The sequence below is a fragment of the Oryctolagus cuniculus genome, chromosome 4, assembly GCF_051225735.1.
Source record: "Oryctolagus cuniculus isolate XC-2025 breed Fujian yellow rabbit chromosome 4, ASM5122573v1, whole genome shotgun sequence".
NCBI lineage: Eukaryota > Metazoa > Chordata > Mammalia > Lagomorpha > Leporidae > Oryctolagus > Oryctolagus cuniculus.
Window position 1 is genome coordinate 31,505,717 of NC_142870.1, and position 24,516 is coordinate 31,530,232.

The following is a 24,516-nucleotide window of genomic DNA, read 5'->3' on the forward strand; positions in this document are numbered from 1 at the left end:
CATGGATGAAGTACTTGGGCCCCAGCTCCAGGCTTCAGTTTCATCCATCCCTGGTTGTTGTGGACATTTCTGAAGTGAAACAGTAGGTGGAGGATCCCTCCCTGACTCTCCACACTTCACATAAAGCAAATACATTAATTAATTAAATAATTAGAAATCCTTACTTTCCTCTCTGCTATAATAAACTTAATTCATTGTTTTTGTATCAATTTAAATTTTATTTGGCAGTAGCAATATATTTTGTTTTACATATATGTGTATATAGATGACATTATTTTGGCATTATATACATATATTATATTGATTAGAATAAACATAGGATATTTAAATGTTTAACAACTCTTTTAAACCTCGTTAAAAAACCCAATTTGCATATTTCTAAAATTGATAGATTTTATGGTAGATTTTTCTGACTTTAGTTATACAAGTACTACTTTTTCAGTTGGAGTTCAAATAACAAAGTACCAGGACAGTTTAGAGAAAAATAGCTTTAAAATCCTGATTTGGAAGAGCTATAAAAATAACATGTGTGACCTCGAGTGTTTTAAGATGACCTCTGTGCATCCTAGAGCAAACCTCACAGGGAGACCCAAGAGGCAAGGACATTTTTAATCTCTGTATACATCTTGTTTGCCTGACTTAACACTAATCATTCATTGTGTACCGAATATTAGAAGGGAGATGAGGATGTGTGAGAATTCACTTTGAAAACATGGACTCAGTGTTGCATATCCTAAAGCTCCTAAGGGATTAAACAATCAGAACACCCTGCCTCATTTGCATTTGAATGGATAAAAATAAGAGTTGAAACATTTCCTTATTCTTAAAACTACCATGAAAAAGCTTGTGTAGTTATAAGGACTGAAGTGGAGTTGGGGAAGGGAAGGAGACCGTATGAAATTTAAAGAAAATTCATTTCTTTTACAGAATTGGAGCTGGGCTGATGAAGCTGAGGTGCCTGACTCCGCTAGGGACACATTTTCCTAATGAAAAGTAAGGTACCTTCAGACTTTTCACATTTTCCATGAATAGATGTCATTACTCATTATCACATTTATCATTACTTGTAAAACAATGAGGTGGTAGCAGGGCGGGAAAAGACAAAAATAGAATTCTAAAAAATGGTACCAACTTAGGTAATTTAAATGAAGCCTTTTTTTTTTTTTTTTTTTTTCAAAAGCAAAAACAACCTCCATCATTACTCTCTCATACCTTTGGAAAACTGATGGAAGGTAGGCTGCCACTATTATGAAATGGATAATGATTTCAGTTTCTCTTCACCCCTTTCTAATTCCAATTTAGGAATGATAAAGAACTTGACTGGTAGAATTCTGAAATAGGTAATGAGTTGTTTAAGTGATAATTACTGAATCTCATTTTTAGAAACCCATTTACAGGTATCTCTTTAGTCACAAAGAAAATTCTTCATAAATAATTAATCATGCTATCACACATACAGATTTCTTTCAAATTATGAAATCTGACTAATTTCATAGTAACTATCTTCTATTAATTGGCTTTACATTTTAATCAAGTGAAAACATTATTTACTAATTCCAAGCTATGAAACCAGAAAAGTATAACATTTTTATCTGTAGCAGAACCTCTTGAAAGGTTTATATGGGTTAGAAATTGAAGACAAAAGCTGTCCCTGTGTTCGGCGTTTCTCTGATTCAAACAACAGACTTCATCAATGGGATGGGTGCAGCAGATCATGGAGTCCATCTTGCAGCCCAACTGTATTTATATAAAACAGTATTTGAGTGGACGTATGACATAATAACCACTGGTAGTATCCTCAAGTAGTCCAGTAGGGAGGGAAAGAGAAGTAAGCTTCAGATTTCTGTGGATGTCAAGTGGATCCTCATTTCCAAAGCAATGTATCGTGACTGCGTTCTTCAGGCACAAAACTGTAGTGAGGTGACAAAGAGATCCTGAGATGTACTTGAATGGTAGTGAGAAGGGGAAGTCATTCTAGACTGGAAGGTCTCAGAGCTGGCTGTCTACCAGCTGTTGACAAACCCCATTCAGAGCACACAGATCCCTTAGAATATGAGTCTTGTGCGTTTCTAGCTGTTCAAGATCATGAACTGTACCCGAGACATTCTAGAATTTGAGAATGAATTGACTTAAAAAAAGAAAATATGTTATTAAATTGGACTCGTTTTCCACTTAAGAATGTGAACTTTAATTCAAGAAGCTTATATGTGTAAAATAGGCAAAGAGAGGTATACAAATATTGTGGAAACAACATTTATTTCTAAAGATTATTTATTCTTATTTAAAAGGCAGAGACAGAGAAAGACACACACAAAGATCTTCTGTCTAGTAGTTTACTCCTCAGTTGCCCATAAGAGCCAGGGTTGGGCCAGACTGAGGCCAGCAGCCTGGAATGCCATCTAAGTCTCCCAAGTGGGTATCAGGGACCCAGCCACGTGGGCCACCACCTGCTGCACATGGAACTTCAGCTCAGGCATTTGGATATGGGATAGAGGGCACCCAACCTAGATTTTAATAGCTAAATGTCTGGCCCTAAAAAATTTTAAGGTCTTCTCATTTATTTGAAAGGCAGGGTTACAGAGAGAGAAGATGAGTCAGAGAGAGATCTTCCATCCATTTGTTTCCTCCCCAAATGCCCACAACAGCCAGGGCTGGGCCAGGCCAGAGCCAAGAAGTTCTTTGGAGTATTCCCTGTGGGAGCAGGGGCATAAGCGCGTGGGCCATCTGCTGCTTTCTCAAGTGCATTAGCAGGGATCTGGGTAGGAAGTGGAGGAGCCAGGACAAGAATGGGGCTCTGGGCTTGCAGGTTGCAGCTTAACCCACTACACCACAATGCCATCCCTGGAAATTGTATCTCTGTTTGGAATCATTAGGTTTATTTTTAGAAGCAATTCTATTTAAACAAAAGAACATTTATTATACCCTGAAATCTGATTTCAAAAATTTACTCCTTTCTTTCTCCATAAATTGTTGAGATTAGCATTTTCCTTCCCAATTTCACTGCCAGGCTCTCCTCTAATTTCTCTGTTGTTCACTAATGTTCAAGGAAAATATATTACATATGTAATTCTCACCTTATATTTTTTTCAGTTATATTCAGAAGGGTCAAGGGAGATAGGAAATCAAAATTTTCAGTAAACATTTTTGTGAGACTGTTTTTCAGTCTTAATGGTTGATGATCATGAACATTAACTGAGCTAAAATTATGTAGGTTGCAGCCAAGCTCTGGCCTGAATATTTGTGCTTCCCCCAATTTCCTAGCTGAAGTTCTAATCCCCAGTGTCATGCTAAGAGGTGGGGCCTCTGGGGGTGATTATGAAAGCAGAACCCCCATTAATTGGGCCCCATTAAACTGGGCTCAAAGAGCTTGTCTGTCCCCGTTACCATGTGACGGCTCAGCAAGAAATGCCATGGACGAACAAGGAAGTGGGGTCCTCACCAGACCCTACTCTGCTAGCACCTTCAACTTGGAATTCCCAGCCTTCAGCAAATTTCTGTTTCAAATATCTGGTTTTGGGGCCAGTGCTGTGGCGTAGCAGTTAAAGCTGCCATCTGCAGTGCCAGCATCCTATATGGGTGCTGGTTCGAGACCTGGCTGCTCCACTTCCAATCCAGCTCTCTGCTATGGCCTAGGAAAACAGTAGAAGATGGCCCAAGTGCTTGGGCCCCAGCTGCAGCGTAGGAAACCAATAATAAGCTCCTGCCTGGCTCCTGGCTTCGGATCAGCGCTGCTCTGGCCATTGCGGCCAGTTGGGGAGTGAACCAGCAGATGGAAGACCCCTCTCTCTCTCTGCCTCTCCTTCTCTCTCTGTGAAACTCTGAGGTGCAAGTAAATAAATAAAGCTTTAAAAAAATCAGTGGTTTTGTTATTGTTGTTGCTGTCATTACATCAACCAGAAAACACAGAGACAGGGCAGTGACTTTCCTGTCTGCTTGGGTCATTTACATAATCAACTTTGAAGACTTTGTATTGATAATGTGGAGTTGCTATGAGATGGAGTGATAATGAAAGCCATCTTCCTAGCACCCTATCACAAAGTTAGGTGATCTTAAGCAGGCATCTTGCTAATCACAACTCCAGCTCTGCAAAACTTTAAAACACAGAGATTAAGGTTTCTGCACAGGTGTGTGTGTGTGGCACAGGGGATAAGTCTCCACTTGGGATACGCACATCCCATATCCAGAGAGCCTGGTTTCAGTCCCCATCACTTCACTCCTGACCTATTTCCTTGCTGATGCACCTGATGGGCAGCAGATGATGGCTCTTGGGTTCTCATCACTCATGTGAGAGATCTAGAAGGAGTTTCTGGCCCCTAGCTTTGGCCCGGCCCAGGCCCACATATTGTGAGCATTTGAAGAGTGAGCCAGTGGATGGAAGGTCTGTCTCCAGGTATTCTCAGTCTTTCAAATAAACTAAAAATAAATAAATAAATAGAATTTAAAAGAGCTTCTGTATATTTCCAAAAATATAATATTTACTGTAGCAGCACTGTTTGTAATGTCCTTTGTCCTGAAAATATGAATGTGTTGGTTGAGAAGAAATTATTGCCACCCTCTATCTAAGACCATTTGTGCATCTCCCACAAAGAGAAACTTAACTTGGCATTCCTTATCAAAAACCAAAAGAGGAAAAAATACCAATCTTGTTTATGCTCTAACTTCTTAAATATTAAAATACCACAAAAATAAACTTCAATAACAGTTCTTTTTTAAAGATTGGTTTATTTATTTACTTTTAAGTTTTTTTAATATTTATTTGTTTATTTGAAAGGCAGAGTTACAAAGAGGCAGAGGCAGAGGCAGAGAGAGAGGTCTCCAATCTGCTGGTTCACTCCCCAGATGGCCACAACAGCTGGAATTAGGTCCATCTGAAGCCAGGAGCCAGGAACTTTCTCCGGGTCTCCCATGTGGGCAATTGGGCCATCTCCATTGCTTTCCTGGGCCAAAGCAGAGAGCCAGATTGGAATAGAGCAGCCGAGACTCAAACCAGCTCCCATATGAGATGCTGGCACTGCAGGCAGTGGCTTTACCTGCTACACCACAGTGCTGGCTCCTCAATAACATTTATGATAATCAAAAATTATTAATGCAACATTTTTGAAAGAACAGTTTAAAAAGTACAAGACCTACTTGTGCTTATAGGATTTTATCATTTTCCTGGAAACCTAACACAGTTCCTGGCAGAGTATAAGCCCTTAAGTATACGAGTCTTTTCTTTTTGTAAGATTTATTTATTTATTTGAAAGGCAGAGTTACAGAGGGGAGCGGGGAGAGACAGAGAGAGAGAGAAATCTTCCATCTGCCAGTTCACTCCTCAGATAGCCGCAATGACCAGGGATGGGCCAGGCCGAAGCCAGGAGCCAGGAGCTTCACCCAGGTCCCCTATGTGGGCGCAGGGGTCCAAGGACTTGGGCCATCTTACCCTGCTTTCCCAGGCATTTGCAAGAGCTGGACTTGAGGTGGAACAGCTGGGACACGAATTGGAGCCCATATGGGATGCCAGCATCATACGCTATTGCTTTACCCACTATGCCACAATGCTAGCTCACCTCCGACCCACCTCTCCCTTTTTAAAAAATTTTTTTTTGTTTTGTTTGAAAATCAAAATTACAGAGAAACAGGGAGAGATAGAGAGAAAGAGAGAGGTATATGAGGCTAATTGAGATTTTGGAATTAAAACCCCAGGAATAAGAATAGTACAATCAGTTGTGCAATAACCCCCCCGTGCCCACCCCACATGCTTGTGCATACCAAACCCTGGAATCTGCAAATAAATGTTCCTTTATATGAAATAGGGACTTTGCAGCTGTGATTAGATTGAGAACATTTGGGATTAGGCTTGTCCCAGATTACTGTGGTTGGCGTAGTGTAACAGAACGTTCCTTAGAAGTGATATTCAAGAAGAATCAAAAGCAAAGGAGAAAGTGGTGTGATGATGGAATCAGAGATTGCAGTAATGCACTTCAGTGCATAAACTAAGAAACACAGATGGCTACCAGAAGCGCGAAAAGACAAGACAACTGGTACTGCCCTAAGCCTCAGGAAGGAGTCAGCCGTACTGACTGAGCTTAGTGAAACTGACTTTCAACTTAAAGACAAATAAAAATGTTTTGCTAAATTTGTGCTAATTTATCACAGTGGCAATAGAAAACTAAGAGAGAGAGAGAGAGAGAGAGAGAGAGCGAGCACCCTGAAGATGGCAGAGATAAAACCCTAGGGAAGATCACCTTTAGAAATAAGGGCAGGGGGCTGGTGCTATGGCATAGCAGGTAAAGCCACCACCTGCAGTGCCGCATCCCATATGGGCGCCAGCTTGAGTCCTGGCTGCTCCACTTCCTATCCGGCTCTCTGCTATGGCCTGGGAAAGCAGTGGAAGTTGGCTCAAGTCCTTGGGCCCTTGCACCCATGAGGGAGACCCGGAGGAAGCTCCTGGTTATTGGCTTTGGATGGGTGGGGCTCTGGCCATTGTGGCCATTTGGGGAGTGAACCAGTGGATGGAAAAATCTCTCTTTCTCTCTGCCTCTCCTTCTCTCTCTTTGTAACTCTGATTTTAACTAAAAAAATTTTTAAAGAAATAATGGCAGCAGAATGAACTAGTCAGAATACACCAGAGAGCAAAACAGGAAGGAAGTGGGATCACAGAACCTAAGACAGATGACAGTTCCAGGAGAATAGATCTTGTTCTTCAGCAAGGTTAGAGTTCCTGGGGTCTATCCTGGATAAGGAGAGCAGGTGAAACAGGAGAGCTGGCAGATCAGAGACTTGGGGTTTGAATAACTAGAGGTTGTGCGGTGACAGGAGACTGAGAGCAGTGGTAGCACAGGGTCAAGATATCTGGATGGTGAGGGCTGTTGCTATGTGACATACATTATTAAAACGTAAGATTTTGAAGGTGGTTGGTAATTCGGCATGGAAATGATGTAGTGACCAGGATCTGATAGGATATTAACTTTATTCAAATTTTTCATTTTCGTCAATATAGTGTGGGTGACACTACACTGCCTTTTCTGTGGTCCACCCTTTCACACCTCCGAACTGAAGTCTAGGAACCATAGAATCTAGCCAAAGTACTGTAGACGGAGGAAGTTCCCGGCCAGCTGGGAGGCGGGGAGGTGGGTGGGCATGCACCTGGGGGGGCTCAGATGCTGAGGGATGCCGTCTGTGCTGCAGCTCTGCACGCCGCTCTCTCCTTTGCCAGCCTTCAGGCTTCACTTCTCCTGGAGGAAGAAGCTGCCAGGTAGCGCTCTTTCACTGTGCCTCCCAAGATGCACAGATCCCTTCACGCTGTCAGCGGAGCCTGGCAGCTCAGTGTCCCCGACTGCATTCACATCTCCCTGGAGCCCTTTCCCCTAGTGTTGAATCATCAGGTAACGGTTGACTGCGAACATCATTCCTATAACGTCAGGGAGGACTGACGGGCTCTTGCTGAGGGCGGGGTCATGGGTGGAAGCTGAGCTCTTTGTGTGTACTTCTTCCTTGTTCTCCAGAACCGTGATTTCTTTCTTTGGGCTGGTTTATTCACTTGCAATATGTTTTTCTCTTGTTTTGTTTGGCAGCTGTTGCTACTGTCTTACTGTTTATTTGTTTTTCTCTTCTCTTTGCTCATTTTATTAAATTCTATGGGAGGGGAATTAAATGTTGTAGTCCGCCATCTTGACCTGACCTGGAAGATTGTCACCAGTAATAGTTCAGTGGCTTTTTTTTTTTTTTTTTTTTTTTTTTTTGACAGGCAGAGTGGACAGTGAGAGAGACAGACAGAGAGAAAGGTCTTCCTTTTTGCCGTTGGTTCACCCTCCAATGGCCGCCGCGCTGCGGCCGGCGCACGGCACCGATCTGATGGCAGGAGCCAGGAGCCAGGTGCTTTTCCTGGTCTCCCATGGGGTGCAGGGCCCAAGCACCTGGGCCATCCTCCACTGCACTCCCGGGCCACAGCAGAGGGCTGGCCTGGAAGAGGGGCAACCGGGACAGAATCCGGCGCCCCGACCGGGACTAGAACCCGGTGTGCCGGCGCCGCTAGGCGGAGGATTAGCCTAGTGAGCCGCGGCGCCGGCCGTTCAGTGGCTTCTTTTACTCATTATGTAGAGGAAAAAAAGTCAGTCTACAAAAATGATATTTCAGATGTAGGGTTATTTTTATGGAGTTGAGTTTATTACAGATAGTGCTAGAACTAACTTGTGTTTTTAATTTCCCCAAAATGCCTTGATTGTGTGGTGATAAGAGCAATAAATATCAAATATAAATAAGTACTTGCATCTTACAACTAATTTATAAATATTTTACATGTACTGTGACCATATTTATTTATACACAGATAATACATAGTCAGACCATCTGTACCTATGAAAACTGTTGACCATATAAAGTTTTAATTTGTAGGCTTAAGATGTCTCTTCTCTATTGCTTTATTTTCCTCGGCATCCTTTCCTGTAATTATTTTCGTAACTCATGGCAGTCAGTTCTGCTTTAAGGCAAAAGCCAAGGAAATACAGCTTTTGAGTTTATGCCAGAACTTTTTCTGCTTTGGAGAAGATAATGTTTATAACTGTATATTCCAATTTTTATTAATCTGATATTCTGTTAGCAACTGTTGCTTGTTCTTGTTAATTTTCACACAAGCATATATGAAACTAAAAAGCAAACAAAATACTACAATCACAATACCCACATTATATGAACATTGTCCAAGAGAATTCATGCAGATGCCAGTACTATACGCAATTCATATGTAATTCCAACTCAAGATTGCTATATCATCCTCTTTAGTTGATACATCCTTGAAAAGTATGGATGTTTCAGCAAAAATTGAGTAAGAGTCAAATGAGAATATTTGACAGTCATGAGACATAACTATACTGTATAAACATACAGAGTAAATTAGATGCAAACAATGATAGTAGAAAAGAGAATTCATCTTGAAAACTAACTAACTTCTCTAAATTGAGTTAGTAAGGTGACAGTGATGCCAGGAATATCTTGTAAGTGATTTTCATCCTGCACTGCTCCCTCCCTCTTGCACAAAATCATTTCTGCATATTCTAATATCTCATCAGTTCTATAAAGGAATAACCAATAAAAATTCCTTTTGTTTATTTTTGTTGTTATGAGAAGAAAAATAGCTGCAAGCAAGTCTGATTTATTTCATTAAAATTATTCTAATTCACACCAACATACATTAAACTGACAGTATGTGTAAGCTATAAAAGTTATAATTTTGTTCTAGCCTCTGATTATCGATATCTGGAATTAGTAATAAGAGCAATCAGGAAGTCCAATAACTTCTAGATATCACATGTTAGCCTATGGAAAGTTCCAATGGAACAGTGGCTAATTCCAGATGTGTTTTGTCTTCAGATGGATTTTCACCTTCTATTTACAAGGACGAGAAGTCATCTGAATGAAGGCTCCTCATAGATTCCCAAGGCGGCTCCATCTTCCTTCATTCTCTTGGGCAATCCATTTGGTGTCTGAACATATTACTGACACTTTCTTAATGTAATTATGAGTAAAGAGTTGCTGGAATATCCTTTAACATTGCAATTTATGGAAATTCATATGCAAGTTATGGAAAATCATAGTTAGTACCTTTGTCATCTCTCCAAAATTTTTCTGTTTAGTCAAGTTACTTAATAAAGTGCTTAAAAAATAGACTTGCAGGAACTCTTTTAACAAGGATATTATATGTTGTCATGAGAACTTATTTGAGTTTATTACAACCTCTGCCTGAGGAGGCTAGAGAAGTCAATGTTGAAAAGCCCATCAAGACTGGCGCTTCACTAGGCTAATCCTCTGCCTGTGGCGCTGGCACCCCGGGGTTCTAGTCCCAGTCGGGGCGCCGGATTCTGTCCCAGTTGCTCCTCTTCCAAGCCAGCTCTCTGATGTGGCCTGGGAAGGCAGTGGAGGATGGCCCAAGTGGTTGGGCCCTGTACCTGCTTGGAAGACTGGGAGGAAGCACCTTGCTCCTGGCTTCGGATTGGCGCAGTGTGCAGGCCGTAGCGGTCATCTAGGGGTTGAACCAATGGAAGGAAGACCTTTCTCTCTCTCTCTCTCTCTCTCCTCTCTCACTGTCTAACTCTGCCTGTCCAAAAAAAAAAAAAAGCCCATCAACTCTCTCTACTCTACTCCACTATCATTATTCCATGATCCAACACATTCTCCAAATTTCTCTAGGTTTATTCCAATAACTAAATGGTAAATTTACCAGGCAAAATAATAGAGTGTTGATTCATGTTCAACTTCATGGTCTGTTGGTGAAGGCTTGAATGGCCACATCTCAAAGAAGCAATGGGAATAATTAATTTGCTTCTATTTACGAATTTAGCAGCTACTTACATAATTGGGTTGTATATTAAATAGTTTAAAAATCACTTGTGTATTTTCTAATACTAAGAGAGATATGAACATTGACAACTAGGAAATGGTTTTGCTTTCTGTTTAATAAGATGTAGTCTTGCTAGTTTTAAAGGGCCACTACCCTTACTTTTACAACAGTATTTCTTGAGTTTTTGATTTTTTTTCCCTCAAAGGTTAATTGTCAGTATTAACACATTTTTAAAAAATGTCTTCTAAAGAGAACATGAGTAACTGGAACAAATCTGCAGAATTGAAACATCAGAGAACAGTATAATATTTTTCAATGGCTGATGGATTTAGCTAGATTATGGATACTCATTCTCTTCTCATATATAATCAGTATTTCTATATATAGATATATGGCTATATTTACTCTGTTAGTTACCTTTTCAATATGGCAGTGAAATAGCAGAGGTAACTAGTGCTTGTAAAAAAAACTTTATTTAACTCAGAGATCCAAAGGATCCAGTCCAAGATGGAGAAGCCCCATTGGACTGGCCTCTGATGAGGGTGACAGATGCAACAGCAGAGCACTTGAGGAGACAGGATCACCTGTTGAGCCAGGAAGCAGAAATAGTGGATGAATCCAACCTCTGGCTTTTATAACAACTGTCTTTTTTTTTTTCTGAAAGATTTGTTTATTTATTTGAAGGTAAGAGTTACACAGAGAGAAAAGGAGAGGCAGAGAGAGAGGTCTTCCATCTGCTGGTTCACTTCCCAACTGGCCGCAATGGCCGGAGCTGCGCTGATCTGAAGCCAGTAGCCAGGAGATTCTTCCAGGTCTTCCACGTAGGTGGAAGGGACCAAGGACTTGAGCAGGGGCCCAAGGACTTGAGCCATCTTCCACTGTTTTCCCAGGCCATAGCAGAGAGCTGGATCAGAAGTGGAACAGCCGGGACTCAAACCAGTGCCCATATGGGATGCCGGCACTGCAGGCGGCAGCTTTACCTGCTACACCACAGCACTGGCTCCAGTGACTCTCTCTTAAGAGGTGCTCTTGAAGGATTGGCTTCTAATGGTCGAAGGACCTTCCACTAGGTCCCATCTCCCAATAATTTCAACACCTCCCAGTTGCACCACCTTGAAGGGGGGTAAACCTTTAACAATCGGGCCTTTGGGGAACACCCAAACTAATATCCAATCCATAGCACTTCCACTTTACTTTTTAAAGAAACAAACTGTACATTTCCTTTACTATGACTATTGTTTTACCCCTCTGTAAAGAAAATTATCACTGCAACCTCAACAGAGAATTCAGCTATATAATAGCTCTTCTAATTTTCCTAAATTAATCACAAGTGTTCTCCCAGAGGATTACCTATAACTCCGAGAGAAACTGCTGTGCGTACAGCTCATCCTGAGAAGCAGGTTGATCATAATTAGATTTATTGACTTCAGCTTTCCTTTCTTTAAGGTCCTTGATTGAAATAACATTGATTCTAGTGTCCTGAGCCATTTAAGACAATTTGTCCATTTAGAGAAGAGCCACATGGTGGCAATCACAGTAAAGTGTGAGATAAGGATCATTGTGATGTTTGTGGAACAGTTTCATTGCTTTGGGATTCTCTTTGATTAACCAAGTTGGGAGACTAAGATTACCTGGAAAAAAAAATGTGAAATAGGAATTTAATGCATATGAACAGAAGGGAGGTAAGAATTAGCAGCATTAGTTTGAGTGGCACAACCAGCTTGTTTGAAAAAACCTCCTCAGAGTTCTTCCAGTGCCCTTCAGGCCTGACCTGAACATAGAGTACTTGGCCATCTACAAGAGTACAGATTGTTAATCTTCACCAACCCCTTGCCAGTCACTGGCAAGAGAAATGTCCACACAGTTGAATAATGCTCTAATTATTTAAGCATAAAAATAATTTTGGAATTAAGATATCTTCATAAGATCATTAAAAATGTTCAAATAGATTTTGGTACCGTAGATACAACATCAGTCATTGTCATTGTTATAATCATTTTGTCACAAAATTTATTGATTAGATTATATAATAAGATATTTGTGGGTGAAATGGTATAGTGATTGATATTAGCTTTAAATGTATGTGATTGGGGCAATAGAAAACATTTAATAGGCAAGCTGTTTGCACAGGGGATTCATTAATTAGCCAGTCTACATTTTAGTAGGTTTGGAAATTTCCTTAAGAACAATGGGAGGAAGTCAATGATTATTATATGAATGTTAGTATCTTTAGGTTCTAGGTACAGTAGAAACAGTAACTGGTGATTGATCTCATAAGAGAAAAATTCTTTAGGTATTGTAATCTTTGCATTTAAAATATCAGAAGCTAGCAGGTCAAATTTTTCTTGTAGGGTTACAGAGTTAGATGGGGGTGCTCTCTTTTTCAATGTTAGTCAATACATGTTGAGCATCTTCAATGGGACAGGTCAATCAGTGGATCCTGATAACACTCATATGAACAAAACATATTGCAATCCGGGAAGGAAAGAGTTACACAAACAGATAATTATAAAATCCTGTTGTAAATGGAAGAGGAGGCCTTAACACTTTTGAAGTGGCATTAATGACACAAATAAGAACATGGCAAGCAGAAAATAGTATATACTGGCAGAATCAGTGGTTGAGTGCCACCAGCATTTCCTATGTCAGGAAACTGAGGGAAAGAGCGAGAAGGGAAAGAGGGATGGGTAGGAGGGCAGAAAGCTATTTCTGTGGCTGGTGGAGGGCCACTGGAGATTTAGCTGTTGGGGTAGCTGGGAGGAGGATAGGTTGAGAGTGTAACACCAGAATCAGGGAAGACAGAACTGTGTGGTAGGCAACCAGGGAAGAGATGAGAACTTGAATCACATCCTGACTTTGTGGGGGAGAAGCATAGGAAGAAACATTTCGTGGCAACAGAACAGGATAGAATGCTTATCTTTCCTTGCTTCTCTTCTTCCTCTTCTTCCAATCTTCTTTCTTTCCTTTTCCTGTTTCTCTCTCACCTCCCCCCTGCCTCTTTTTTGACATATCTTCACAGACTTAATTTTCAAAATCTTTTTAGAATAGTTAATGTATGCTCATGGCATAGAACTTGAAATACAAAAAGGACAAAATAAAGATGCCTCATTATAGGCATTTGGACTAGCACGTAAGATGCTGGTCAGGACTGAGTTGAAGTTCCAGCTCCACTCCTGATTCCAGCCTCTGGCTAATGGGCACCCTGGGACTCAGCAGATGATATTCCAAGTAACTGGGTCCCAGCCACACAAATGGGAGATCCAGATTGAGCTCCCAGTTTTCCGTTTTGGCCCCATCCAGTTGCAGCTGTTGCAGTCATTTGGGGAGTGAACCACCAAATGGAAGTTCTCCATCAGTGTGTCTTTCTCTGTTTCTCTGCCTCTTAAAAAAATAATAAAATGTTGCTTTTCTACAACCTTCGCTCCTTAGCACCCCAGCTTTTCTCCCCACTCAGAGCCAGCCACTGTTCCTTCTCAGGTCCTTTTGGGTCCTTGTGTATTGCTACAGAGAAGTCTAAGCCTTTGCAATCATACATATATGCTTTTAATGACTTTTAAAAATAACTTGTTGGAGACTCTGTGTACATACTTGACAAATTAATTAGCATGCTAGCTGCACTAGATTAAAATCCTGTTAATTAATTTGATGGGTCATTTGGTTATATAGCTCTAAAAGAAAATACAGGCCTTCTTTGGCTGACAACAATGAGCTCATCAAGGATATTCACATGAATAATTTTGTTTGGGAAATGAAAGGTGTTAAACTCTCTTAGCCTTTCGCTTTCTAGTGGCTCTGAATGCTGTTAATCTAATGTCTATCCAGAGTCCTGTGTAATCTTCAGACAACCTCAATGAACACTCTTTCAGTCTATTAAAAAAATCAGCTTATGTAAAAAATATTACCCTGCTAAACGGCCATTATCTTAACTAAAAAACAAGTGAGACCAAAATAAGCTTGCTTTAATTAAAAAAAAAAAATCAAAGACAAACCTTTACTCTTCCTTCGATGGTGGTTGTGGTGTTTTCATGGAGTGAAATGTTGCAGGTACCATTTTCACCTCCTCTACACTGCAGTAAACCTCTTAGCGCAATAATTCCTGGAAGAGCAGGAGAGATGATGCTTTCATAAATAAATATTAGTGCATTCGTCTCCTTCCAGTGCAAGCCAAACATTTCTGGCTGCTTATTTCCCTAGGTGGCCAGAAGAATACAATCCCTGTTATAAAAATTTGGCTGCCTCAGATATGTATCTGACCAGAAGTAAAACTCTCATTTGCATAATGTGCCTGTATTTCTGTTGGTGAAATATGGCACAGCGATCATCTAACAGGCATCATAAAATAACCTCATGTGTGATTAAAAGCACTATGTCTTAATTTGTAGTTGTATTTTACTTACAAGGAGTTTTTCTTAGTAAATACTTGCTCAGGGACTAAAACCTTTAAATATAAAAATTTAGACTAAAAATGATGATTATGTCATGTTCGATTCTTAGATTTTTCTTAATATGATTTTCATTCCTCAATGCTTAGAAGCACGTTGAGATAATTAGAGATATAAATTTCTAAAAATATTAAGCACAATATTCTTGAGTAATATTTAATTCAAAGCTAACTAGTTACTCCGGAATGTCATGATTCCCGTATTTCAAGTTGGAGTATCCCCATTCACTGAGAACCCAAGTGTGTTATTATTATTTTACAAAATCAGCTTGTTTTTACTATGTTGGGTCTGAAATTATTCTATTTCTGTATGTAAGCTGTTCTGAATTATTTAATAATACTCTATACCAATCCTCTGGAATATGTTTTTCTGGTGTGTTCACTGCACCTCTCTAGGACTTAGAACATACTAAGTGCTGACTAAATATTTTTAATGAACAAAATAAATATGATCTATAATCTATATTTATGTTATAGTACTTCTTGGTCATGCATTGTGCATTTTTCAACTTTAATTTTTTCTTTGTTGTTAAAAAATTAAACCATATAATATATGATTTAAAAATATTGATCCTTGATTAGCTCATCATATTCCAGTCGTATGAAGCCCAATATAGAAAAGTATTGACAATTTAATGTTTTTTTTATTTTCCATACTTCCTTATTCTACTGCAAAGTGACTGTAATTATAGAAAAGCTGTAGACTTATAAAAAATAAATAAAATGCAAGAGAGAGGACTAGATTATAAGTCACAGAGAAGTAGATTGTAAAAGGAGAGAGAGTCCTGCTTTATGTTAATAAGACTGCTCTTCAATGATGAACCTTTCAATACAAGGTACCCTGCACTGCTCTATACACTTCATCATAAGCTAATGAAAGAGGCACTTTAATTAGGAAGATAATAAGTGATTCAGGGAGTGAGAACAAAGGGAAGAATTCCAAATTATCACAGCTATAGACAGAGAGACAGCTGCCATGTGAGGGAAGGAAGGCTTGTGGGACAAGGCAGAGAGCAAGCAAGCTGCATGATATTGCCATAGGTAGGAATGGAAGGATGTGACAGCATCCTCAAATGCCAAGCCCACCCTGTAGCGTTAAAATATCCTAGGGCCATCCTGGATCTCCAAAAGGAAATATAATTCTAAGCCAGTATCATCGCTTTTAATAGAAAATCTGACTATTAAAGCACTAAAATTATTTCCAATTTTAGAATGAATCACCAAAGTACTCTCACACTTATTGTTCACGTGACTGGTTTAGTCAAAATCCCTAGTAGTTTTTTGACGTTCCTTAAAGAATCAATGGTCTATCATCAGAAATAGCAGGAAAAGAATACTCTTGCTCCCAAGGAAATATTGCCAGCCATTTGACTCTCAGGAGGCTGATTGCTAGAAAGAATTGTGCTTGCTTTGAATAAATAGATAGAAAATGGGATGTAAATATTCCACGTGACTGTAAATCAATGATACAGCATATCTCCTAGGACTTTATTTTTCATTCTGCCATTTTCATGCTTTCTTCTCCCAGAGATGCAGAGAAAGTACTTGGTAAAAGAAAACACAACACAAAAGCAATATGCATTTAAAAATGATTTTTATTTTTAAGAGGGAGGCGTTTATTTTCATCTGTATGTTAACTTGCTTTCTCTTCTACAAAACAAAGGTCTCTACTGGAATTAGCAGTGAACTTCTGTAAATACCTTGGATGGAGACACTAAGCAGTGATACCCAAAGTGTGATTTATGGTCTGGTGACATCCTCTGAACTCTTGCTGAATTGCAGAAATGGGGACTAAACATTTATAGACTTTTACAGCAATTTGGCAGAGTAATTTTATTGTTTATTCAGCTTAATAGTAAAAAAAAAAGACTTTTTATCTTTTTCAAGTAACTTTTTTTCCATAAACACTAGATTAGAATTTATCTATCTTTGGATTAGAAAGAAAAAAAAAATGTCACGGATAGTTTGATAGATACTGGACTAAACTGCTTTATAGAAAAAAAATGTTTATAGCATACTTTCAGACCTTCTTTTGAATAATTCTAAATATCTGGGTCTTTGAATATTTCAAATGTCTTTCTCCATGTTTTCTCTGTTATTTAAAAAGCAAGTGCATCAAACTGCCTGCATCTGGTAAGAGCCTTTTTGCTGCAATATCATATGGCAGAGGACACTGCATGGTGAAAAAGAACGCAGGACAGCAAACAGACAGGAGCAAGAGAGAGCCAAGGAACCACAGTCCCTTTGTAACCAAGCCACTCGCCTGATAATTAACCTACTCCCTCAATAATGGCCTCAGTCCATTCATGAGAGCAGCGTCCTCATGGGCTTATCACCCTGTAAGGACCCCATATCCCAACACCGTCACAGTAGCAATTCGATTTCAACATCACTTTTTTTTGGGAGGGAGGAGGTGCATTGAAACTGGAGCACCGGATGAGCTTTCTCCAATGTACCCTCAAACTTTTCATTCTGTTATCTTTGCTATCGGCTGATTAAGTTGACTAATATCTTCAGAGAGAAAGTAGAAGACTAACTTCTTTTCAGCAAATCGACATACAAAAGTCCCAAGAAAGAAAAGTTATTTTCTAGGGTGAATATTAATCGCTGTGTCTGTACTCGTAGTCTTGTTTCCTGTCTTCCCACGTTTACCCTTACCTTTTTCTTCAGGCTTTATTTCCTTTCTCTTGTTCAACAGTCCATAAATATACATAGTGCTCTCGCCTTCTTAACACTGGTTGCTCAGTCTATACCTTCTTCAAACTTTACTTTCTCAACCCACTTTACAACTAAACCTTTTGTGAGACTGGATTCAATGTATCTGGTTCTCAGCTCCGTTTATTCTTCAACCCTTTTCCATTTGGCTTCTGCTCTCAGCACCCACAGCTGGTCTTGACAAAACCAGCAACAATTTCCTTCCTGCTAGATCCATATAACCTTCCCCTGGTTGATCTCGCTGCTCCACTTTGTACTGCGACATGTTCTTACACTCTTCCCATGCTATTTCACCGCCGTTGAAGTCACAGAATCCTTTGGAAGGATACTGGTATTTCTCAGCGTTCTGTCTTAGATTGTATTATTTCAATTTGCCCACTGGCTAGGAAATGTCTCCCTCCTTTTCTGTTGTGGCTTTAATAATTCTTTGTGTGCTGAAGACCCCCACATTCATCTGTCAAGGCTGGCACTGTGGCATAGAGAGTTAAGCCTCTGCCTGCAGCTCTGGCATCCCATGTGAGCACCAGTTCCAGACCCAGCTGCTCCACTTCTGATCCAGCACCCTGCTAATGTGCCTGAGAAAGCAGTCCTTGGGCCCCTGCACCCAGGTAGAAGACTCAGAAGAAGCTCCTGGCTCCTGGCTTTGGTCTGGTCCAGCTCTGGCCATGCAGCTATTTGGGGAGTGACTAGCGGGTGGAAGATCTCTTTCTCTCTCTCTGTGTCCCTCTAACCCTGTCTGTAACTCCGACTTTCAAATAAAATAAATACATCTCTTTTTTAAATTTCTCTCTTTATTTTCACATCTGCAAATCTCTCTTCCTATAATACGTGTCTTCAATATTCCATGGGTCCATCAAAGTCAGCAGTCACATAACACAGGTCATCTTCTCTATCAGCGTGTACTCTTCGACCTTCTACATGGGTTCCAAACTGGAAATCTGAGCATCGTCTTTGACCACTCCCTTTTTTGCTTTAGTATTCTTGTTATGGGGCAGTGTACTACTTTTTTCCTTCACCTTCTCTGATATCTATTTCAGTCCATCATGTTGCTGTCAACAGCTTCATGAAATGTCTCCATTTCTTTACCAAGATCTCCCTTCAACTTATACTTTACAGCAATGATTTTTCCAACACCAAAATCTGATGTGTGTGTTGCAATGAAGCCTAAAAGCATTCAATGGCTCTTTGTCACCATGAGGGTAAAGTCCAATTTCCTTTTCATGTTTCTTATGGTCCTTTATCTCGTGGGCTCTCCTTGCCAGTCTTCTGTCTGCCTTTTAATGTTTCAACCACACTGCACCTTGGTTAGACTTTCAAGTATCCCCTCCTTCTTTCTCTCCCTCTCTCTTCCAGATCTTCCCACTGCCTCTTCTTTTTGCTCATAAATCTACTGTAGCCACTCTTTAGATGTCCACCCCCTTAATGCTTGTCCTGTGGTAGGCAAAGTCCTAGAAGGCCCTAGTGGAAATTTCCTGACGAGTGCGTCCTATATCCCCTCCTTCTTTCTCTCCCTCTCTCTTTCAGATCTTCCCACTGCCTCTTCTTTTTGAGTTTTTCATTACATACACACAAACACACACACACACACATGTGTATATACTTTCCCTGTCTAAATGATATATATTATCCAAGTGTCACTTAGGCATAACTTCCTTTAAGAAACCTTTCTGATGTTATAAACTGGTTGGGGGGGGGTGTTGGTTCTCTTTTTGTGTCCACAAAAATTAATGTTTTATTTCATTTACATAATATGTGTCACATTCTACTATACTTTTCTATTTTTGTCTTTTTATCTCCCATTAGTCCGCAAGTTCCATTAGGGCAAGAATCACTTTTTTGTTTTGATTATAATGTTCTTGATACATACCAAGTTCTAATAATTATTCAAGCCATCAATGCAGAAAGAAAAGAATAGGATGATACAGGCAGAATAAAACTCATAGAGGCAAAAAACAAAGGAGATTAAAACAAGATCAATAAACCAAAGTCAGGAACTTAGGAGACTAGAATCAAGAAAGTAGAGATGTTCCTCTTTAGGGATTCAGTTGGTAACAGGATCATGACAAAAAGGCAGAATCCCTGGCATCAAACACTTACCTGACTTGGCCATGTCTTTTCCATTTGAATTGGCCCCTGTAAATTCTGATTGGCTCTCCCAGGGACCTTTCCACGCTGTCCAAATGCCTTGTTCTCTGAAACATTGTATCTGTCATTACCATCAGCCGTATGTTGTAAAACACTGCTTTATCTGACTGGGTACTTAGGCATGGCCTTTGCCTTCTGGGAGCTCATATTCTGTCCAATACAAGGCGTGGACACCAAATTGGCAAAATATAAAATGAAAGAACTAATATTTACTTAGTAACTGCACACAAGGCAACTGCATTGTGCCCAGTGACAAATGAAAAGGAATCACAGATGCTGTATGATTTAACCCAGCACCTTTCAAAGTGGTTCGTGGCTGCCTCAGAAGGGCCATGTGACTCATGAATTTCCTAGTCCAGTATGTACTTATTTCCAATGTACTTTCTTCCTCCTGTCATCATTTATGATGCCATATACATGCTAAGGCAAATCAAAATCCTTTGTGTAAAGTAATGTGTGGGGAACCTGGCAAAAGTTCATCAAACATACATAGGAATTTTGAAACTCCGATTTAGTCTTGAACTTATGCATCCACTACACTGCTATATTCTAAGTTTTAGAAAACTCTTGCTTTTTGATTGGCAGAACTAAGAGAAATGTTTCCAGAATATCAAACTTAAGCACGTCTGTTCATCAAAGGGCAAGATCAATAGACACTTTAACTTATGAATTGGGAAGAAATACCTGCAACTCCAATGTCTGATAAAGGGCTAATATGTAGCCTATGCAGCTAACTTGTATAACTAAATAACAATAACAAACCGAACAACATGATTTAAAATAGGTAAAGTATTTTGAATAGATATTTCTCAAAAATGAAGCATATGAAAATATTCTCAAGGTCTTAAGGGAAGGGCCAACCAAAACCATAATGAAATATCACATAATACCCATCCAGATGGCTTTTATAAAACTAAAAAGAATACTGAAAACAAATGTTAGTGAGCATGTGGAGAAATCAAGATCACATTTGCACTATTGGTGGAAATATAAAATGATTCAATCACTTTATAAGAGTATGAAAGTTCCTAGGCCAGCGCCGCGGCTCACTAGGCTAATCCTCCGCCTAGCAGCGCCGGCACACCGGGTTCTAGTCCCGGTCGGGGCGCCGGATTCTGTCCCAGTTGCCCCTCTTCCAGGCCAGCTCTCTGCTGTGGCCAGGGAGTGCAGTGGAGGATGGCCCAAGTACTTGGGCCCTGCACCGCATGGGAGACCAGGAGAAGCACCTGGCTCCTGAAAAAAAAAAAAAGTATGAAAGTTCCCTAAAAAATTAAAAATACTATTACTCTATGACCCCAAAATTGCATTTTATATATATATATATACACACACATATACACACATGTATTTATACATATATACATATATTCATATCTATATGCATATATATACATACACACACACACATATATATATACACAGACACCATAAAGAAGTGAAAGCTAGTACTTTAACAGATATTTTTACATCCATATTCATAGTGTCATTTTTCACAATTGCCAAGGGTAGAAGCAAGCAAATGCCCATTAGAGAGTGAGTGGATAAATACAATGTGGCATGATAGCATGTCATTTGGCTCTGCCACATGCTACAACCTGGATAAAATGAAAACATTATGTAGGTGGAATAAGCCAGTCACAACAAGAAAACTACTTGCAATTCCACTTAGAGGAGGTACCCAGTGTAGTCAAATTCATAGAGACAGAAATTTGAATGGTGGAGGTTAAGGGACAGTAGGGAGTTGTTTAATGGATGTAGTTTCACTTTTGTAAGAGGAAGCAAGTTCTGGAAATCAATTACACAACAATGTGAATGTAGTTAATGCTACTGACCTGTTTACTTACAAATGGTTCAGGTGTTAAATTGTATGATTTATATATTTAGTTTACTACAATTTGGAGAAGAATTTCAAGAATGGTTATAAATTTGTTTTATTAAAAGTCAGTGTTTCGTGTAGCTATCAAGCAAACATATCAAAGAATTATATATACATATCAAGCAATAATTAAAAATCCCTTTCTCTCCAGTCCACCATTTAATATATTCGTTCTTTTGGAGAAACAAATATTTCATTTTCTTCTTATTGGGGTTTCCCTTTAATTGATTTATCATTTTCTAAAACAGAAAATATTAAAATGATACTTCAGTATTCTTATTTTTAATTTAATTTATTTTCATTTCAAAGAGTAATTGGAGAGAGAAAGAGAGAGAGAGAGAGAGAGAGAAGAAAGGAAGGAGAGAAACAAATCATCCATTAGCTGATTCACTCCCCATATGCTCACAATATCCTGGACTAGGCCAGGCCAAAGCCAGGCACCCAGAAGTCATTTCAGGTCTCCTACGTGAATGGCAAGGACTCAAGTGTTTGCAGCTTTACCTGCTGCCTCCCAGGGTGCACACTAACAGGAAGGTGGTGCAGAAGCAGATGTGGTACTCAAACTCAGGTGCTTGGATACGGGATACAGGCATCCCAAGCACTGGCTTTCCCACTGTGTCACAAGTAAACCTATTATAAATGTTGCAATCCATCATATTGCTCTTCCATTAGGATATTAAAAAATGAATGTAGAATATTATTGTGGATACATTGTGTAAAATTGTGCTTAGCAGTAAAATGTTACCCCATTTTTTAATTTCAAAATTGTTGAATTTTATTATGATAAGACTTTAGCAATGGACAGATAAATGCACTTAGAACAATGAGTATTGATTAGTCCAATAGAAATAGAATGAACATTTAAGATTCATCTAGTTGTCAGAGAACACTAATGATCCAAGATGCTCATAAATCTACTGAAGCCACTCTTTAGATGTCCACCCCCTTAATGCTTGTCCTGTGGTAGGCAAAGTCCTAGAAGGCCCTAGTGGTAATTTCCTGACGAGTGCGTCCTATATGACACCTCTCCATTGAATGTGGAATTCTAATGAGTGAAGCAGAGTGCTGAGATGTCACTTCTCTGATTGGGTCACAGGACCATCGTGTCTTCCATCTATTATCCCTCCTTTCTGACTCTTCTGTCTTTTTCCCTCTCTATCCCTACCTGCCAATATTAGTCAGCGTTTTGTCCCTATAGGAAAATGCCTGGTACAGGCTACTTACGAAGTAAAGAGCTTTATTTCTACTCACAATTCTGGAGATTCGCAGCCCCAGGCCAGGCAGATCCCCGTGGATGGCCAAGTGATGACAGTAGCTGGGAAGGTGCCGGGATGACCTGGAGCATCACCTGTCTTTAATAAAGCCATCATTATTTAACAATGTGTGTTCTACTCCAGCGATCTATTTCAACAAATTCACTTCTCATTTCTAAACAAAATAATTAGGTTAATTAAGTTACGTTGCCACCCTCTTAGTATCAATAACATAAGACTTTGAGCACCAAGCCTTTAATTATGGGCCCGTGACAGACCCAAACTAATATTCAAACCACAGCAGTGGCCTTTCCTAGGAAAAAGAAGATGTCATGTTGTGAACAGCCCTTTGCAGGGGCCCTCACCTCCAGGTGGTGATGTCTCACGGTCACCCATGAGGATCTGAGGCTGGCCAGACACCACACTAGTAAACTCAGAAGTGGCTCCTTCCTTAGAATGATGTCATAAATAAGAGTGTCAATTGTTAAATCAACAACAGGAGTCACTGTGCACTTGCTCCCCAGGGAGGACCTCTATCCTTAAAGTGTTGTACTATGCGAATTAACGGTGTAACTAGTCTTCAAACAGTACTTTATACTTTGTGTGTCTGTGTGGGTGCCAACTGTTGAAATCTTTACTTAGTATAGAGTTGATCTTCTGTATATAACGATAATTAAAAATGAATTTTAATGAAGAATGGGATGGGAGAGGGAGTAGGAGATGGGATGGTTTGTGGGTGGGAGGGTGGTTATGGGGGGAAAAACCGCTATAATCCAAAAGTTGTACTTTATAAATTTATATTTATTAAATAAAAGCTTTCTAAAAAAAAGAGTGATGAATGCAACTCCAGAAGGTGCCATAGTTGTAATGTTATGGGAGACTTTGATCCAGAGCCACTCAGCTAAGTTGTGTCTGGATTTGTGATTCTCAGAAGTCACAAAATCATAAATCCTTCTTATTCAAATCTGTTAAATTGTGAGGAGTATTTTTTAAGATTTTATTATTTATTTGAGAGGCAGATTTATAGATACAGAGAGGGAGTGACAGAGAGAAAAGCCTTCTATCTACTTGTTTACTCCCTAAATGGCCACAATAGCCAGACCTAGGCCAATCAGAAACCAGGAGCCAGGAGTTTCTTGTGGGTCTCCCACATGGGTGCAGGGGCCCATGCACTTGGGCCATCCTCTACTGCTTTCCCAAGCCAGAAGCAGAGACTCGGATCAGAAGAGGAGCAGCCAGGACATGAAGCAATGATCACATTGGATGTCAGTACCACAGGTGGAGGCTTAGCCCACTATACCACAGTGATAGCCCCTGAGGAGTAATTTTTAATGCACTGATGGTTGACTAATCCATGCCCAAATATATCAAATATAATATTTTGAGAGTTTATTTGTCTATTTGAAAGAGAGCAAGAGAGATCACCCATCAGCTGGCTTACTCCCCAAATGCCTGCAACAGCTTAGGGCTGGCATCAGGCTGAAGGCAGGAGTCTAGAACTCCATCTGGGTCTCCCAAGAACCCAAGTACTTGAGCCATCATCTGCTGTCTCCTGGGGTGCACATTTGCAGGAAGCAAAAGCAGGACTCGATCCCAGGCACTCCACTACAGGATGTGGTCCTCCCAAACATGATGAACCTGTGGCACCACAATGCCCACCCCCACATATAAGCTTTTAAAAGTAATGATTTGCGTATGATTTTTATAAATTTTAGGGAACATCACATAATAGAATTCTTCTGCCGCAGTTTCTATTCCTCTCTGTCCC

General features: G+C 39.9%; 1 long non-coding RNA gene across 1 annotated transcript in view; it reads left to right on the top strand.

The window, feature by feature from the left end:
• Positions 1-9,524, top strand: part of LOC149126944 (uncharacterized) — a 58,336-nt gene extending 48,812 nt beyond the window's left edge. The window contains exons 2-3 of the long non-coding RNA XR_016232073.1: positions 928-993; positions 9,352-9,524. This is a non-coding gene — a long non-coding RNA (uncharacterized LOC149126944). The remainder of the gene's footprint in view (positions 1-927; positions 994-9,351) is intronic.
• The last annotated feature ends 14,992 nt before the right edge of the window (positions 9,525-24,516 follow it).